Source organism: Benincasa hispida, chromosome 3 (genome assembly GCF_027475165.1).
Source record: "Benincasa hispida cultivar pf3 chromosome 3, pf3_genome.v1.1, whole genome shotgun sequence".
NCBI classification, from domain to species: domain Eukaryota; kingdom Viridiplantae; phylum Streptophyta; class Magnoliopsida; order Cucurbitales; family Cucurbitaceae; genus Benincasa; species Benincasa hispida.
Genome location: NC_143480.1, coordinates 20,798,927 through 20,819,577, shown reverse-complemented (window position 1 = coordinate 20,819,577; position 20,651 = coordinate 20,798,927). Strand labels below are relative to the sequence as shown.

At 33.9% G+C, this 20,651-nt stretch overlaps 1 pseudogene; it reads left to right on the top strand.

Annotated features, from left to right (window-relative positions):
* Positions 1–2,263: 2,263 nt before the first annotated feature.
* LOC150037118 (uncharacterized) overlaps positions 2,264–20,651 on the top strand; it is a 29,977-nt pseudogene continuing 11,589 nt past the window's right edge.

Genomic DNA, 20,651 nt, shown 5'->3' with positions numbered 1-20,651 from the left:
GGTCATCGTAGCGAAGTAAAGTCTTTGCCATGAACAATGTTATATAACGAGATGTTAACACTTCGTGGTCAGTTCTTATACAAACTCTTTGTATAGGACGCCCCCGCTCGTATCTCTCCAACACGAATGATCAGGATCAGACCATCTGTGACAAGTCACAACACTTGTGACCATTCCACAAAGCGGGCTACATCCGTAGCATTACCAAGATAAGGTTCCTTCCTATATCCATATACTACAGACCATTTTGGTTATCTCTCAAGACATGATCCACTTGTTTGTCACCACATACATGCTTAAGTGACATACAGATAATAAGGGATTTTATGTTTATTGGTTTGTGGCAAAGCAAATAAAACACATAATTGAGCATATAACAATATGTGAAGTAAATATCATATATTATACAACACAAGCGTTCGTACAAACAGTTTACAAACTACAGAACTCGAGAATTTAGGACATCAACCCCAAATATCTCCACTTATCCTAAAACCAAGTGGGGTGTACATAAAATTAGTACAAAACAATAAAATAGAGCATAAAAGCCCAGTACAAAAAAAATCTCCCACTTGCCCTAGTCCACCCACGGGCGATCCTGTAGACCCATGCTTCGTAGATGACCCTCAAATACTGTATCCGTGAGAGCCTTCGTAAACGGGTCAGCAACATTATGCTCTTAAGTGATCTTAGTGACGATCATGTCCCCTCGATGTACTATCTCGCAGATCAGATGATACTTTTGCTCTATGTGTTTGTCGCGCCTGTGACTCCTCGGCTCCTTGGAGTTCGCCACTAACCCACTATTATCACAATAGAGGGTAATGAGCCTAGATATATTTCCAGTTCTGTCAAGAATTTCCTGAGCTAGACGACCTCCTTATCAGCTTCGCAAGCTGCTATGTACTCTGTCTCCATAGTGGAGTCGGCGATGCACCCTTGCTTAGTGCTTCACCACACTACAACTCTTCCGTTAAGAGTAAAGACTGACCCTGATGTGGACTTGCGAGAGTCCTTATCAGTCTGAAAGTCAGAATCTGTGATATACGAGCATGTAGTCCCTCATTCTCTGAAGATACTTGAGGATGTTTTTCACTGCAGTCCAGTGACCCTGGCTTGGGTTAGACTGATACCTACTGACTATGCCCACAGCATAGCAGATGTCTGGACGAGTACAGAGCATCGCGTACATCAAACTGCCAACGACAAACACATATGGGACTCGTCTCATCTCCTCATCCTCTTGAGGCGTCATAGAACACATGTCCTTAGACAAAGTGACTCCATGCCTAAACGGTAGTAGGCCACTCTTGGAGTCCTACATCGAGTACTTGAGCAACATCTTGTCAATGTACGATGCCTGAGATAGTGCTTGCACTTTGTTCTTACGATTCTGAAAGATCTGTATATCTAGAACAAACCGAGCCTCTCCCAAAGCTTTCATTTAGTATTGGGTCGCTAGAAGTTTTTAACTGCAGTCAATAGACCTACATCATTTCCAATGAGTAGCATATCAACTACGTACAACACTAAGAAGACTATTGAAGCATTGATGATCTTTTTGTAGAAACAAGGTTCATCAACGTTTTTGTCAAAGCCATACGACTGCAATCTTGTGAATTCTTTGGTTGGATTTGTTTTAATCTCAATGGAGTTTCGATAAATTCTTCTGACAAATTAATTTGTTGAAATTCTTGTTTGCAAAATCATTCTAACCTATGCATCATTGATTCATTTATTTGCAAGTATTAGGATCGCATGTTTAGGGTCTATACTTTTTCTGGCCAAACTCATGTATGCCCTAGTATAATCTTTCCAAATAAATCATGCTACAAGATATGGCTTTCCAGCTTGTAGTATGTTTCAACAATTGAACCATTTCTTAATGCTTTTCCATTTTAACTTGTATGTCACTAAGAAGGAAAAGTTTTAAACTGAATTAGTGCTGGTTTGGATTTTTAATCAAAATTGGCTAATTGGGGTATTAGAATTTCTAATAGGTTGAGGGATTGACAGATTCAACGTAATTAATTGGTGCCTAATGAAAGAAATTGCATAAGAACTTTCTCTTGCTCTAGAAATTAGATAGACTCCTATCCTAGATTACATTTACCCTTTTTTATTTTAATTTCACACATGTTATCTCTTCCACACAAAACCCCCCTATTTATCGCTCTAGTTATAAAATTAACTTAACAAAACCAATTGCGCTTCTCTACAGATCGACTCAGACCTACTTTCGTTGCTACATTTTAGTAGTGATATGGGTAGTTCGGTATTATAAATTTTCTTTTGCTTCGGTTTGGAGTCGAATTAACGACATCGATCCTTGATCCGAATAAAATGGTGTCATTTCTGGGGAAGCCATTGATGTTTCGTTAGTTAAATGTCTAGTTGGAGTATTCTTTTGCTTTTGATTAGTTTTCTTTTTTTTTGTCTATTTGTTCTTTTATGGCAGGAAATATCAACAGGTATGGTTTTCCATTTGCGGAGCAATGGGAATCACCAGAGGTAAGAGAGATTCGTTGTCTTAGAGATCAAATTTATGAACTAACCTCTATTCTGCAAGCTTTGGCTAATATGTAGGTTCAGAATTCGCATGAACTTGAGTGCAGATGTCATCCTCCTGGGGAGTTGGCTGGCCAAGCACCGTTACCAATGCCATATTAGTCTACCCACACAGGTATTCTTTAGAGGATATAGTTAGGGAACTTTCTAATCGCTCTGGTGAGTTTATGCATGAATGTCCCTTCTATTATCAAGAACCCATCAATTTCCAACAGGACAATCTCTATTCGGACGATGATGTTTATCTTCTGCCACAACAAGAACGAGTCAGTGAGGTTAAGTATGAGTATGGGTTTAATTTAGAAGAATTTTAGGTAAAAGAGTTAGAGGCTCCCAAACCTCGCCCTGTACTTTGTACCAGTATTCCTCTTATTTTTGAATTTTTCTCGCCTTCACCTCACAAGTCAGTTGAGTTAGAGTCTTTATTTTCTGCAGAGTCAGTCCTTGAGTCTTTTATTTTATTTCCTTTTACTAATATAAAAAATATCAAATTCGTCTTGTTTGGTTCTCTTAGCCTTGTAGCCTTACCAGACTATATCGACTCATCCAAGAAGGGACCAGAGAAATGCGGGAATTTCTTTGTGCCTTAACAGGGGATAGGTCACGTCGAGCAATCGACGTTCAAAATTTGCCCTTCCTGGAGCGAGCTAGGTGACAAAATTTACTACTTTCTTTATTTTCTTTTAAGATTAGGTTTCTTTTTGTTTTTGTTTTATAGGGACGACCTAGGAGAGAGGAGCATCTTTTTAAGGTGAGCCTACGACCACCACCATCCCATGCGCAACTATGTTTTCAGGGGAGATTTTATGTTCCCTTGTCTTTATTTTCATTGAGCTTAAATTAGAGATACATTGGGAACAATGTATCGTTTTAAAATTGGGGGGTGGTAGTTATATATTCATGTCTGGCAAGTCCTTGAGCACCTGAGCTCGGACTTTGTGGTTGAACTATTGATACGATTTTTATGATACATGTATTGTGGTGATGAATTTTTGTGATAGGATTTAGATAACTCTCTCTTCGATCTGTTTAGGGTTCACATAATGTATGCATGATTTTGGGCTAAATTTATAGCCGTCTTATTTGTGGTTTTGAATGTTTATGGTTGGATTATTTGGTTCATACGCTTGTTGTCACTCCGAAAGGTCTAGGTGAGGGCTGTTAAGTAACGGAAGCTTAACTTAGTAATGCATGCTTAGGTTTTTTCCAAATTCTTATTTTGTAAAGTAAAATCCTTTTGTTTGCTAACTAAAAGGCAAACATGTTGTAGAGTAAAAGAAATTTTGTATGATATTTTTGAAGAGGATTACTCCTATTTCTTGAGTTATGATTAACCTGGGGCAGCTATGACACATGTAGTTTCCCTCTGAGCTAAAGTACCTCGAGGAATGAGTAAGTTTTGACACCTTATTAGGAGACATTGCTCGTAGTTGGATGATTCGCATGACACCCGCGTGGGCAAGCCAAAACAAATGCTACGTGTCTAGATAAGGTTTCCTCTTTCGTGTGTATAAATGTGAAAAAAAAATAGGTTTGGTTCCCTTAAATGTTTCATTGCCACCTTGAGTCTAGGGAGCTTAATGCTTGATCCTCCGAGCTAGAGTAGGGAGAAAACGAGTTAAGGGTTGAATAAAACTTTTCCGAGCTAGTAGAGACCTAGATAGGATTGGCTAAGCGCACATACACGTGGGTAATAGAGAATTAGTTTTAAATTTCTTGATTAAGTTCATGCATTTGAATGACCTTTTCCTTGAGAAGAGTTTTGTTTTGTCTTGCTCGGGACGAGCAAGAATTAAGTTAGGGGTGTTTGTTAGCTCTCAAAAAGAGCTATTATTCTTAGCTTAATTTAGGCTCGTTAATGAATTTTATATGTTTATTGTCTTATTTGTAGGGATCATGCACTGAGGAGGTAGACCAAGAAATCAAAGTCAAACGGTACTGATTTGAAGCAATTTGGAGGAGATTTGAGTTATTAGGCTCCAAAATAGTGAAAATTACGAAACTGCCATTGTACTATCACAGTGTTGCAACACTCTACCCTGACGCTCTAAGGCAGAATGTGCAGTGTTGCAACGCTATCTACAGTATTGCAACACTCCAAAGATGCACAACGCCAGCGTTGCATCGCAATTTTCAGCGTTGCGACGCTGCAATCTTTCCTACAAATACTTCCCTTTGTCTTTAAAGAAGCCGAATTTGTAACGCTCTACCCTGAAAGGCAGAATGTGTACCATTGCAACGCTATCTGCAGCGTTGTAACACTCCGAAGAAGCGCAACGCCAACGTTGAAATGTTGTTCTCAACGTTGCGACGCTGCGTTCTTTTCTACAAATACTCCCCTTCGTCTTTAGGTCAAAATATGTCAAATTTGGAAGGCTAAATTGATGGAGGCCGAAATAAAACTCGTTCCTTTATCCGTTCCCTTCATTTTTTGGTATCTTTAGGTTAGTTTCGCTTTTTATTTTGAGTTGTAATCAATGGAATGAATTTGTATCTCGGATTTGTCTATGAATTGAGAGGTAATCTCTATCTAATTTCTTGGTACAAGAGCCCTATGTTTAATTTCTTGAAGGTTTCTTAATTAATTTAACTGTAATCTTATGAATTCTTTGGTTGGATTTGTTTTAATCTTAATGAAGTTTTGATAAATTCTTCTGACAAATTAATTTGTTGAAATTCTTGTTTGAAAAATCATTATAGCCTTGCATCATTGATTGATTTAGTTGTAAGTATTAGGATCGCATGTTTAGGGTCTAGACTTTTTCTTGCAAAACTGATGTATGCCCTAGTATAATCTTTCCAAATAAGTCATGCTACAAGATATGGCTTTCTGGCTTGTAGTATGTCTCTACAATTGAAACATGCTTTTCAGTTTTAACTTATATGTTGCTAAGAAGGAAAAGTTTTAAACTGAATTAGTGCTGGTTAGGATTTTTAATCAAAATTCGCTAATTGGGCTATTAGAATTTCTAATAGGTTGAGGGATTGATAGATTCAGCATAATTAATTGGTGCCTAATGAAAGAAATTACATAGGAACTCTCTCTTGCTCTAGAAATGAGGTAGACTCCTATCCTAGATTACATTTACCCTTTTTATTTCAATTTCGCACATGTTATCTCTTCCACACAACCCCCCCATTTATCGCTCTAGTTAGAAAATTAACTTAACGAAACCAATCACGCTTCTTTGCAGATGGACTTGAACTTACCACAGTTACTACGTTTTAATAGTGATAGGAGTAGTTTGGTATTATAAATTTTCTTTTGCTTCGGTTTGGAGACGAATTAAAGACATCGATCCCTAATCTAAACAAAGTTTAATTAATTATTCAAGTATCATATTGAAGCTTCGATCTACAGATCCATGAGGTCCCATCTGTAGCTCAATAGGGATTTTTAAGAATCAATTTTGGGTTAATTTAAATTGTTCAAATTAATTGAAGGAATTAATTATATGTGATATAATTAATCTAATTTAATTATACATGATATAATTAATATAATTTATTTTCATTATAATATAAAGTTTACTTGAGATAAAATAAATATTTGAATATGATTCAAATATTAATTATGTGAATTGGATTCATATAATTAAGTTCAGTATAAATGAGATTTGTATTAAATACCATGTATTAATGCTAGTTGGTGATGAGTTTTACGTCTTAAAACTTGTGGTTTGTAAACAATAAACTTATTCTGTTAATCAATAAAGAATATGAATTGCTCATTTCGTTTTAGAAATAAATCCAATAAACTAAAGATCCATGGCTAACACATTAATACTTGAACTTTATATGGAGACATAAAAGTGGATCAAGTTCGATTAGGTAGCCAAAATGATCTATTGTATACGAATAAGGCTAGGTACCTTATTCTAGGGACACTATAGGATGCGGCCCACTTGGTAGATGTTACAAATGTTGTAACTTTCTATAAACAAGTGATCCTGATTCGCTCATGTGGAGATATCAGGAGTGAGGGCATCATATGTAAAGAGTTTGTATAAGATCGGACCAATAAATAAGTCACTCTTACTTTATAACGTTGTTTACTGTTTAAGACTGACTATTTCAAAGCGATAACCTAGGTAACTTAACCTTAATCTTGAGCTAACTATGAACTCCTATTTATCCAGTATAATCCTCAGATTTGCATGGGTGATGGTTGGCTCAACAGCGCCGGCTAAATAAGCCTCCCATTTTAGGGGTAAGACTAGGTAGATAGCTGGGGACATAAGGTGCAAGATGGAATTTGCTCCTACCCGTTTTTAGGGATAACAGAAAAGTTGCTCCCTTAAGTGCTGACTTCGGGTCTTCAAGGGACCTCATCCTCTCATTGGCCCGAGAGAGACTCGATTTGATGATTGGATCTCAAACTAATTGTTCATTAGAGAATCGTGAGACTTAAGGAACAAAAAGTAGTATCGAGGGTAAAAATAGCTTATGACCCAACTGTTATTATGAACAACTTGTGAATGGTTAACTTACTAATTATGGTTATATCAAGTGGACACAATATATCTATAGTGACAGGAGTGCAATTACTGGGCTTTAGTGGAGTGACCTGGTAGTTAATGAATTGTGGTTAATTAGGTTAAAGAGTTTAGCCTATTTAATCTCGGATCATTGGAGCCCATGATCTGTAGGTCCATTAGGTCCCGTTACTAGCTCACAAACGAAATAAACCTTAGAATACCGTGATGACCGAATTTGAAATGTTATAATTCAAAATTAAGGATATTAGTAATTATATGCGATATAATTATATGTTTAATTATCAAATTAAAAGAAAATGGAGAATTGATTGATATTTAAATTCGATTTAAATATCAAATTACATGAATAGGGATTCATGGTAGTGGAATTGGTGTTTAATTAATTATTAATTTTATTAGAAAATTAATAATTGAATTAGTTTTGTAAAATTAATAATTTTTCAGTTTAAAAGAAGTTGGATGTTTTTCGAAAAACCCACAAAATATTGAAATTTCCCACTTTGCATAACACTTCAATTTCCACTCTGATCCACTCCAAATTGATGAAGTAGGAGTTGTCTTCTTAAAATACAATATGATTGCATGGTTGAATACAATAAAATCAACTAACTTCAGCTGATTAATGGGCATGCAAAAATGGTTTTGCTTGTTTTTTTTTCTTTTTTTCTTCTGAAGAAGAGTTCTTCAGCTTAAGTGTTCTTCTCCTCCAAAATTCCGTTGATTTAATTCATTTCGAGTCCCACAACTCAATCTAAGGTCCAAAGAATAGTAGGAAAGATCTTTGGGTGATATACTACACATTTGAATTGGAAGTTGGAGCTGAATTCGTGGATCAAAGGAGTTCTACAAAGGTATTTCTAAAATCCTTTTCATATTGTATGAACATGCTTGATTTCATGCTAATATTAATGAATTAGAGTGTTTAATGATCTTGAATTCTTTTGCTATTAGCTTGGTAAATTCAACAATTGGTATTAGAACATGATTTAAGCATTCAATTCGTGTTAATTTTAGCTTGGTGGGTGTTTTTCATAAGATGTATGAAAATGGTTGATTGATATGTTTTTTTTTTCCAATTTTGGCATTAAAATTCTCTTCAGTTATGTTGTAATTATTGTAAATGGATCTTGATTTATGGACCTTAATATGTGTTTAAGTGTCTGTAAATTTGTTAGAGCCAGTAGAGTTGAAATTATGTTGTAATTGAAGAAAGAAACAAAGAAGCTCACCAGCAAAAAACTGGAGAAGAACCTTTTGCAAGGCAGCATTGCAACACTGCCCACAGAGCGTTGCAATGCTATTCTTTGTGAACCTGAGGCATCGCACACTGGGATGAAGCGTTATAATGCTGCTTATCCCAGCCTAGAAAGCACGTGCGAGCCTAAACTGGCAGTCCAAGTGTACCAATTTGGGTCTGGGAGGTCTGGTTCAACCCTTTTCAGATCGTATGTTATAAGGAGTTAATAATATATAGTATGCATTTTAGGGTTTCAAATGTTTAATATAAGTGTTATATTAAAACCTGAAATACTTGATGTATGTTATGGATGCAAAACATGTCTAAAGTTTTATAAGTTGTTATAAAATTGGGTTAGAGGTCTAAAATCCATAACGAAGATAAGATGCATGCTCACGTAGGTTAACAACTTTTTTTAATAGTTAAAATAGGTCATTATCCTGTAAAACATTGGTTACAAACTTAACCGATATATAATCATGTCTAAGGATGGAGATACTTAAGTTGACGGTCTACAGAACACCTCCTACCTTGGGATTATAGCCGAATAATTGAGTGTTGTTAACTCGGTTTTATGAGCACACATGAGCGACTTGAGGTTTTAAAACTAGTTTATCACCTAGACATCGTAGGTTAAATCCAAATATAAATGTTATACTTGGATAATTACCTAGACTTAGGTTGTTTAATTACCTGGAAAATATCTTAGTAAATATTTACCTAAAAAAGATAGAACACTTTAGTGGGAGATTAATAACATATATGATATGTTGTTCTTAACTCTTACGTCTCTAAGAGTTCACACCGTGAGATCCATACAACGCTTCGTGTCACCCTGGAAGTGACCTCCAATCGGAAAGTGTTTGCATAAGTCAATAGCAAGGAGAATAGGGGAAGTAGTTCATAGTAAGTGGGTGAAAGATATGTGTAAATGTGTCATACGGTCTTTTCCATTAGTTTGGACTGTGGGATTCCTATGTTGTGCCTACTTGTCGACTTTATGTGATCTACGCTAGTCATTTTATGGAGACTATCCCTTCGGAGGGTTGTAACATATGATTCAGAACAACTCAAACTACAAAAATAGATAGGATTTCATAGGTCGATTCTCAACCTTGATTCTCCAATTCGGTAGCATCGTTGAGGCCATTAACCTTTGAAATCTGAAAATGGAGGGTTACACTTACAAGATTGCTAAGTGTTAGTAAATTCTTGACAAAAAACAGTAATAAATGACTATCAGAATATGAGTTATTCTGGAGATAGTATTTAGTCAAGAATGTCTTGGTTTAGTGAATGAGTATTTGACTGCCCCTCGGTAGCACTTATTCTGACTCACTATATTATCGTTGCAAAAAATAATGAAATTTGGGTACATTATTACTTTACTAAAATTTGATTGAGTTTTTAAAAAAATTCACTAATGAAATTTGTTTATCTTTCAAAATGACTAGCTCATTAATTCAGTTATTGACTTCTGATAAACTTACTAGGGACAATTATGCTACGTGGAAATCGAATCTGAATACGTTACTGGAAATATATGATTTGAGGTTTGTTTTAACTGAGGAATGTCCTCCAAACCCCAGTCGAAACGCAAATCGAACTGTTTGGGAAGCATATGACAAGTGGATAAAGGAAAATGAAAAAGCACGAGCCTATATTCTTGTCAGCATATCTGATGTTTTGGCGAAGAAACATAATCACATGCATACCGCTAAAGAGATTATGGAATCTCTACAAGGGATGTTTGGACAACCATCCTTCTTCCTTAGACATGATGTCATCAAATACGTTTACAATTGCCATATGAAATAATGGGCCTCTGTTAGAGAATACATCATGGACATAATGGTTCATTTCAATGTGGTAGAAGTAAACGGAGTTGTCATAGACGAGAAAAGTCAGGACAGTTTTATTCTAGAGTCTCTTCTGAAGAGCTTGTTATAATTCGCACCAATGCGATGATGAACAAAATAGAATACAACTTGACCACTATTCTCAATGAGCTACGGACTTTTCAGTCCCTCTTGAAAACTAAGGGAAAGGAAGCAAAATTAAATGTTGCCACTGTTGATAAAAGGGGATCGTCCTCTAAGATAAAGTCGGATTCTTCTTCGTCTAAGAACAAAAGTGTTCAGATGAAAAAGAGTAAGGGGAAGAGAAAGACCCCTACTGACCGCAAGGGCAAGGCTAAAGTTGTAGATAAAAGAAAATGTTTCTTCTACAATGAAGATGGGCACTGGAAGAGAAACTGTCACATGTACCTTGCAGAAAAAAAAGTGGAAAAAGCAAAATAAAGAAATTAATTTTTCAAGAATGCTTGCATGAGATAACTCTCAGGGTTGTGAACAAGGTGTTGGATCGATATGACAACCCTAGGGGGGATGAATAGGGTTTAATTAAACTTTTTTTTTTTTAAATTAACCCAATTAAACTAATTAATACACTTTTTTATAAATAATAAGAAAAATTCAAATTATACAACAAATAAGATGACAAAAAAATGTTATAATTTAATTCTATCAAATTTTAGCAAATAAATAAGAACAAACTAAAACATACAATCTTAAATTAATTGCAAAAATAAAAAGGAAAGAGTTAGAGAAAAAACACCGTAATTTGTATAGTGGTTCGGTCAAACTCGACCTATTTCACTCCCCAAGCGCCACTTGGGAATTTGAATAAAATCTTTCCGACTCTTTCCACGGATTAGAGTTCAACCGTTACACCACCGCTTCTTTTACGGGTTCAAGAGCAAACCCGATCCTTTCCACGGTTTAGGATCAAACCGTTACAAATGTTGAAATTTTTGAAGAACACAATACAACTCTCACTAGAGTGGATTTACAAGTTTAAGCACTCAACAAGTTTATCCTCACAATACAATAACACTCTCTCAAGAATAAGATGAAAAGAAAAAAAATTGGGAACTTAGAGAGAGCAACAATAGAACTTTTGAGTTTTGGAGGATTATGAAATGTAAAATTTGTTCATTTAAAATTTGGAGAGGAAGATGGTTTATATAGAGATGAAAAAAATTTTAGGAACCACAATCAATTTGGACCATTGGATTTTGGAAAAGAAAAATCAATGGTGATTCCTTTTTTTTAAAAAAATTCATTTTCTTTTTAAAACTAATCCAAAAAATAAAAAAACATATCATGTGTAAAAAACTAAGCGTTAGACACAAACATAAAATAATATTAAATTTATTTTCCTTTTAATTCATTTTATTTTTAAATTCTTTCTCTTTAAAGTCAATCCAAAAATAAAAAAACATACATGTGTAAAAAAACTAGCCGTTAGACACAAACATAAAATAATATTAAATTTATTTTCCTTTTAAATTTCTTTTAAATTTCAATTTTTTTTATTTTAAATCAATCCAAAAATCAAAATTCCATCATATGTTAATCTCTTAATGATCCACCATTCAACCAATATGTTTCCACATGTCTACATACAAATGGTCTGGTTATGCCACATCATCCACCATGGTAATTTCTCTATAGACTTATTTCGGTCATATCGTCTACGTTTTAACTCCGATTTGAATGATTCAAGAGGTGTTGGAATCGTTGTTCCGAGCTCTACGCTATGGACATATTTAAACACTAAGATTTTCAGTAATTAAAAATTGAATTTGTGATCATCAAAACATTGATTAATAATTAATTAAAATTAATTAATTAGAGATTAAGGGCCAAAATGCCAGCAATCTCCCCCTTTTTTTATGATGACAAACCATTCAAGAAAAATAGCTTGAAATACATGTAACCATATGTAGTACATAATAAAATTCAACATATCACCATAAAGATCATTCTTGAAATTCACTCAAAAAAATAAATTCTCTCCCTAATTAATACAATCAAAATCATAACAAATTTATAGCATATTTTTCTTAAACTTCTCCCCTTTTGGATCATCAAAAAGAATAATTAAGAAAAATTTAGAACTACATAAATGTTTCCCTTAAAAACATGAACATAAATTTAGCACAAGTCCCCCTAAGAATATTAACACATGCTTTCCATATCTCCCCAAAATGCCTTCTAAAAGATTTAACAAGTAAAATTATAAAATCAAAAGGCATCACAACGAATAATACTGAGCTCAAGCCTATTTTTGCAAAAGTTTTCTTCATTTAAAGGCTTGGTAAAAATATCCGCTAATTGATTATTAGAGCCTACAAATTCAAAAGTAATATTATCATTTTGCACATGCTCTCTAATAAAGTGATGCCTAATATCAATATGCTTAGTCCTAGAATGATGTATAGGATTTTTAGTCAAATTAATAGCACTAGTATTATCATAAAATATAGGCACATTATCAAACTTTAATCCAAAATCAAAAAGAGTGTTTTATCCAAAGAATTTGAGCATAACAACTAGCAACTGCAATATATTCCATTTCGGTAGTGGATAAGGCAACCGAATTTTGCTTTTTACTAAATCAAGAAACTAAGAAACTACCAAGAAATTGACAAGTCCTACTAGTACTCTTACGGTCAAGTAAACTACCTGCAAAATCCGCATCGGAATATCCTACCAAATTAAATTCAACATTTCTAGGATATCATAAGCCTAAATCAATAGTACCAAGCAAATATTTAAAAAATCTTTTAATGGCATGTAAATGTGATTCCTTAGGACAAGATTGAAATCTAGCACAAAGACATACACTAAACATAATATCGGGTCTACTAGCGGTTAAATAAAGTAAAGATCCAATCATACCTCTATAAGTTTTTATATCCACACACTTACCTTTTTCATCCTTGTCAAGCTTAGTGGATGTGCGCATAGGAGTTTTGGTAATTTTACCTTCATTGAATTTGAACCTTTTGAGCAAATCCCTTGTGTATTTTTCTTGACTTATGAAAATACCATCATTGAGTTGTTTGATTTGGAGTCCAAGGAAGAAGCTAAGTTCTCCCATCATACTCATCTCAAATTCACTATGCATACACTTAGAAAATTCTTCACATAAAGATGGATTAGTAGAACCAAAAATAATATCATCTATATATATTTGTACTAAAAGCATATCATTTTCTTTAGTCTTAATAAAAAGAGTAGTATCAATTTTACCTATTTTAAATCCATTCTCAAGCAAGAAATTACTAAGTCTATTATACCAAGTTCTTGGAGCTTGTTTTAAGCCATAAAGAGCCTTTTTCAACTTATAGACATTATTAGGAAAATCAAAACTTTCAAACCTCGGAGGTTGTTCTACATGAACTTCCTCCATGATATAACCATTTTAAAATGCAATTTTCATATCCATTTAATACAAAAAGAAATTCTTATAAGAAACAAAAGCAAGCAACATTCTAATAGTTTCTAATCTAGCAATGGGTGCAAAAGTTTCTTCATAATCTATTCCTTCCTCTTAACAATAACCTTGAGCTATAAGTCTAGTTTTATTTCTAATGATATTTCCATTTTCATCCATTTTATATCCAAAGACCCATTTAGTTCCAATTATAGAAGCATGAAAGGGCCTAGGGACTAACTCCCAAACTTTATTCCTTTCAAATTGATTTAATTCTTCTTGCATAGCTAAAATCCAAAATTCATAAGGTCCCCACTCTAGGTCAACGGGGATTTAATCTTTGGATTAATTTGAAGTGTTCAAATTAATTGAGAAAATTAATTATATATGATATAATTAATTATAATGTATTTGATACTGTATGAGAGGAATTTGAATATAATTCTAATAACTGGTAGAAATACAAGTTATTACAGCTCAAATAAGTAAAATAATGAGAGAATGCAATGGCAAAATAAGTGATATCATAAAAGGCGTTAGCATGAACAATGTGATGGCGTAAGTGAAATTGCGATCGCAAGCGCCCATCACATAAAAGCAGTTAATTTACTTATTTTGTGCAGGAACAATGCGATGGCGCAAGTGAAATTGCGATCCAAAGAAACAAGGCGTCAGCATGCTCTAAGATTGGGATCGCAAGTCATGCGATCATATGCGATCGTGAGAAGTTTCTTAAAAAGGTGGCTGCATAAAGACTGCGCATCAAGGTGACAGCATAATAAATCACGATGGGATGGAAAGCCAATAACGGTTGAATCCGAATTTAGTTGACAAGCTGTTAAAAGTCACACTATAGCAAGTACACTTAACTTTCAGTGACCATTAATCGGCGCATCAGAGTAGAGGAATTAATGACCACCCATCATTACAATCATTAGCAAGAAAGGCTGCTTCACCTTGAGTTCTATAAATATCGAATGCCACCAGTGTAAAAAGTACACATAGAAAGTTAGAGAATTAATCAATTAGTCTGTTCATGCACATACTCGTACATATACTTAAAGGATGGAGAAAAGCAAGGAGATGAGAAAGCCGAGAGATCATTCTTGGACCGATCGAGAGATTGTCGAAAAGTGTTACAAAGGAGAGATGGCCAATACTTGCGAGAGTAAGAATACACATCTAGAACAGAGTTGGAGTGAAAAAGAATAGTGTAAAAGGCCATAGAAAGCAAGATATTGCTCACTGGGCTTCTTATCTCTCAATCCATTTGCTATTTTGTATTCAGTACCTTATTTATAGAAAATGGAAATCTCATTTCAATTTATGCTCAATCTCTCCATACCTCGCATGAGTAGCTAAATTTTTGAATGGGTTACGAAGTACTTAGCTAGCATGACTTAAGATTTTCATTTTATGCGATCATCTTATCTTATGTATGCATCATTCACCTTTTGGACATAGTTGAGAGAGTAGTCTAAAGATAGAATCTAGACTTGAGAGAGTCAAATTAGAATCTAGGCATGAGAAATTCAGATTAGAATCTAGGCTTGAGAAAGTCAAATTAGAATCGCATAAGCAAGAAATAGAAACTTAGACATAAGTTCTATTGCTATTAACACATCGCATGCACCCTAGAAATAGGAATGATTGTATGCGATTACCTTGTTTTATGTGTGCATCATTTATCATCGCATAGACAAGAGTAGAGGCTTAGACATAAGTCATATCGACTATTTCGTATACACATCTCATGCGTCCTAGAAATAGGAATTATGGCATTCTGCATTGAGAAATGACGTGCTGTTATTTGTGTGTAGCATGATCGCATAACTTGTGCACAATCTTAGGAAATGTTAGCTAAACCCCTTCTCAACCCCTTCATCGCATACTCATTGTATCTCTACGCTTTCATCAACTCTGCGTTCAACCCCGTCGCATAGGAAAAACCTTAATCAAAATACCATCCACTTCATTTGTTTATCACCGCAATAGAATCGAAGAGTATGTCGCATATTTACTTAGTAGTTCCTGTATTCCACCCTGGACTTACCAGGAAACCTAAAAGGGCCTATACTTGGGTCTTAATTAGGGAAACTTGCATGTTCACTGCATAACACATATCACCGCAAAGTCTCACCGTAACACATCACAATTCACACGCATCAGATTCAAATACCAATTATATGAATGAGATTCATGTAATTAAATATAAATATGATTTATATTGAGAGGAATAAAATATTTGGAGATGATTCAAATATCATTTATATGGATGAGATTCATATAAATGTGATTCATATTAAATGTCATGTATAGTTAAGAGAGAATAAATTCTATAGTTTATGTTGTATTTGATGCAATATTAAACTATGGGTTATATATTATATTTGATATAACATATAGTGTATATATAATAAAGTAGTTATTATATATTCTATTTTATTAATTTATTTGAAATTAATAAAAGGGAAAGGAGTTATAACTCCTTCCCATTATTCTCTTAATAATTAACTTGTGATAAAAGAAGTTGAGAGATCATCTTCTTCTAAGAATTGAGACAGAGAAGTTTTATCTCAAAAAGAAAGATTCTCTGAAGAAAACTTCATCTCCTTCCCTCTTCCTAGGACTCAAGCAAAGCCCACAACTCCTGTTTGAGTCTTTGAATCCCAAAAGAGAATAATGAGGGTTTTCGACTTGTAGTGTTCGTGCGTGAAAAAGGAGATCCACGAGGAAGGAGTTCTGTTCGTGGCTCGTAAGAGGGATTACTTGAAGAAAGGTTATTCGAAGACGAGTTTTCTTGAAATCTATTTTATTTGTAAAAGCATGTTGTAATTTAACCTCGAATGCATATCTATGTGTATGTTTACTGTAGATTTAGTATTCAATAATTAATGGAATTTAGACGATCCGCTTCCGTTCAAGGATCTCCTCATGTTGAGATTCCTTCATGAATATGATTCAAATATTAATTATATGAATTGGATTCATATTGTTAAATTTAATGTAAATGTGATTTATATTAAATGTCATTGTTGAGAGAAAAGAAACTATAGGTTATATTGTATTTGATACAATATATAAACTATAGGTTATATGTTATATTTAATATAATATATAATTCAATATAATTTATTTTTTTTTAATTTTTTAAATAATTAATGGGAGGGAGTTGTAACTTTCTCCACCCCCTCCCCTTTTTCTCTCCAGATCCTGTAGTGGGAATTAGTTTTTACGTTTTCTTCTTATTGTGTGGTGAAGAGATACAAAGAAAGAAAAGAAAAATCTCACAGGGATATCACAGTTTTTTTTTCCTTCTCCTCTCTTCTCTCTCAATTCCCACTTAACCAAAATAGCCAGAGTCCCACTCCTCCTGGATTTTTATCAAAAGAATATTGGGGTAACCATTCGTGGTGGTGTTTCTTCAAAGGTAAGGTTTTTGAATCCTATTTTATTTCTTCTCTATTATTTAGTGTATGCATGTTGTAAATTTTAAATGCATAATGTATATTTACTATAAAATTTAGTATTTTGTGAAATTTTGGGAATTGGGACGATCTGCTTCCACAGCAGACCCTTCATAGGGAACCTTCACGAACAACCTGTGAAGGGTTAACTTACTAATTATGGTTATATCAAGTGGACACAATATATCTACATTGAGGGGAGCGTAACTACTGAGCTTTTAGTAGAGTGACCTGGTAGTTAACGAATGGTAGTTAATTAAGTTAAAGAGTTTAGCCGATTAATCTCGGATCATTGGAGCCTATTATTTGTAGGTCCAATCGGTCCCCCTACTAGCTGTTCGTGTTTTCTTATATATGCTAGGAGTGTATTATAAGTGAAGATGGAAGATAAGATTGATGTAAATAAGGATGAATGGTAAATGACTTCTCTAGGTGAGAAGAATGGGTGATGTGTTACACTCTCTCGCTAATGCTCACAAGATTTACCTAAGCTAGATCTCCAAGTATAAATCTAATTCAGGTTCCTAGTAAGTCCAGGGTCAAACACAGAGGTTTAGGTTAGACTAATGCAAGCCTTGCGTTACACTAATGTAGAAGGGTTCTAGATAAATGCTGGAAAAGTTATCTACACTATTTTAACTGCATACGTACAAGAAGAAACAAGAGTTCAAGTGAAATATAGGGTTCAATGAAGGAATGGTGCTAAGTGATAGGTGAATGCGTTGATCTAAGTAAGATGAACACTGAAGAGTGTAGGTAGGATGAAGATGGAAGAAGCATGTTTACAATCAAATGTATGTCAATGCATTAGGTTTTTGTTTATCTAATCATTCAACATTTCTCAATGAAAATGCCACATGTTCCTATCTCTAGGGTGCATGCGTTGGATACATAAAACAGTGAAGCACGAGTATCTTTATCTCTAAAGCCAAGTTTCTAGCTATCCTATTCTCTCGAATGGTTTAGCTGAGCTAACTTCAACCAAATGATTAAAATGATTAAAGCTTTTAGAATTTTAGAATGCACAAAATCACAAACGCATTTAACATGGCAGATTGTAAGCCGAAGCAAATGTGAATGGATCAAATGCACGATTTTATAAAGATCGAAATTATCTTTACAATAACACACTTAATCGCATGGAATGATGAATGGAAATAAAGTAAAAAGAAAAGACTCAAGCCGCAAAGTTCAATTTCTTGTCCTCTTTGGCTTGATCTTAATGTGTGTACAACCAACTTGTTAAAGAAATGAAGAAAAGTTCTCTGTCGAGCTTTGTTCTCTTCAATTCCCCTTGATTAACAATGGTGATGGTTCTTTTCCTCCCATGATCTTCTTGCAACAGCAAAACTACTATAATCTAAGCTCTAAGATGCTCTCTCTATGTTATGTTCTTTTTCCTGTTGCAAGTCTTCTATTTATCTGCTATGCGTTGGAATCCTTCAGACGCATGCCTTTACATTAGTTGAGCTTGCAACACTTAGTGAAATTTATTGAAATCCTGCAATGAGATGCGTTAGTGACACAATTTTATCAAAAAGAATGTTTTTGTAAAGGTTAGTAATGTTTGAAGAATTTCATGTGTTTTCCTTTAAGATAAATGAGATTTTATCATTAAGAATCCTGATTTTTCCAACTTTCGAAAGATGATAACTTATATTTCTACAAGTTATCACTAACTCACAAACAGAATAAACCTTAGAATAGCGTGATGACTGAATTTGAAATGTTCAAATTCAAAATTAAGGGAACTAGTAATTATATGCGATATAATTGCATGTTTAATTATCAAATTAAACGAATTGGAGAATTGGTTGGTATTTAAATTCAATTTAAATATCAAATTATATGAATAGGGATTTGTGGTAGTGGAATTGGTGTTTAATTAATTTAATATTTTATATTAAATTAATAAAATTATTTAATTAATTATTAATTTTATATGAAAATTGATTATTGAATTAATTTTTTAAATTAATAAAATTTTAGTTTAATTAAAAGAATTAAAAGTGAAATTGATTTTAATTTTGAAATAAATTTCAAACTTAAAAGAAGTTGGGTGGTTTTGGAAAAATCCACTAAATGTGGGATTTTTCCACTTTGCATAACACCTCAATTTCCACTTCAATCCACTACAAATTGATTAAGTAGAAGTTGTCTTCTTAAAATACAATATGATTGCATGGTTGAATACAATAAAATCAACTAATTTCAGTTGATTAATGGGCATGCAAAAGTTGTTTTGCTTGTTTTTTTTCTGAAGAAGAGTTCTTTAGCTTAAGTGTTCTTTTCCTCCAAAATTCCCCTTGATTCAGTTCATTTTAAGTCTCATAACACAATCTGAGGTCGAAGAGAATAGTAGGGAAGATCTTTCGGTGGTTTACTACACTTTTGGACTAGAAATTGAAGCTAAATTCGTGGATCAAAGGAGTTTTACAAAGGTATTTCTGAAACTCTCTTCATATTGTATGAAATGCTTATTTCTTACTAAAATTAATAAATTAGAGTGCTTAATGATCCTAAATTCTTCCGTTGTTAGCTTGCTACGTCCAACAGTTGGCTGGGAGATAATTTTCTTCATAGAAGACTTGTGAATGAGGCACTCTGGGGGCTATAAACTCTCTGAAAATTTTCTCTCCTAAACTCTCTGTAATTTTCACATAAACTTCTCTGAGAAAATTCATCTCAAATTCTACTCTTCCTCTAGCCAAAACTAAGAGCCTACTTAACTCCTTAGCAATTTTCATCCCAAAAGAGAATACAAGAGGCTTCAATTGATGGTGTCTTTTTTATGGTTCTTGATTCGAAGTGTTCATGGTCCATTAGGAGGGAATACACGAAGTATTTGTTCTTCAAGGGTAAGCTTTCTCAAACCCTAATTTAAATTTTCCATTCCAATGCATACAGTAATTTTTGTGTTTATTGCACAATCATATTCTGTAATATTAGTTTCTGTGTAAAATTAAAAATTGGGACGATCCACGTTTTCGCTCAAGGCATTCACAAGTTCCTTCACTAACAAGAAGACCTTATAGACCTATAGATTAGAAGCTCCAATAATATGGGATTAATTTATTAAACTTCTTTTATCCAATTAATCAATATTCATTAACTACGTATCACTCCACTAAAGATTGATAGTTGCATTCTTTGCATTGTAGATATATTTCTATGTCCATGAATATAACCGATCAATAGAGCGATAACCCTTCACAAATGCTTAAAACTACAACTGGGTCAAAATACTGTTTTACTCCTACAGTTATATCTAACTCCTTAAATACCACTGATTCCTCTAATGAACAAACAATTTATAGTCCAACTATAAACAAACACCTATCGAGCTAGTGAGAAGTTAAGGCCTCATTGTTCAAGAGTCGGTACCTGCTATTAATGGAGTAATTTATCTACTTTCCCAAAGAATGGGAAGGAGTGAATTACATCTTGTGTAGTTGTGTTCTCTGCTCCCTGATTAGACAAATCTCCAAAATGGTAGGCTTATTGAGTCGGCTATCGGGCCACTCTCACCCATACAGATCAAAGGACTACCGTCATAAACAGAAGTTCACGACTCACTCAAGATTAAGGTCAAATCTT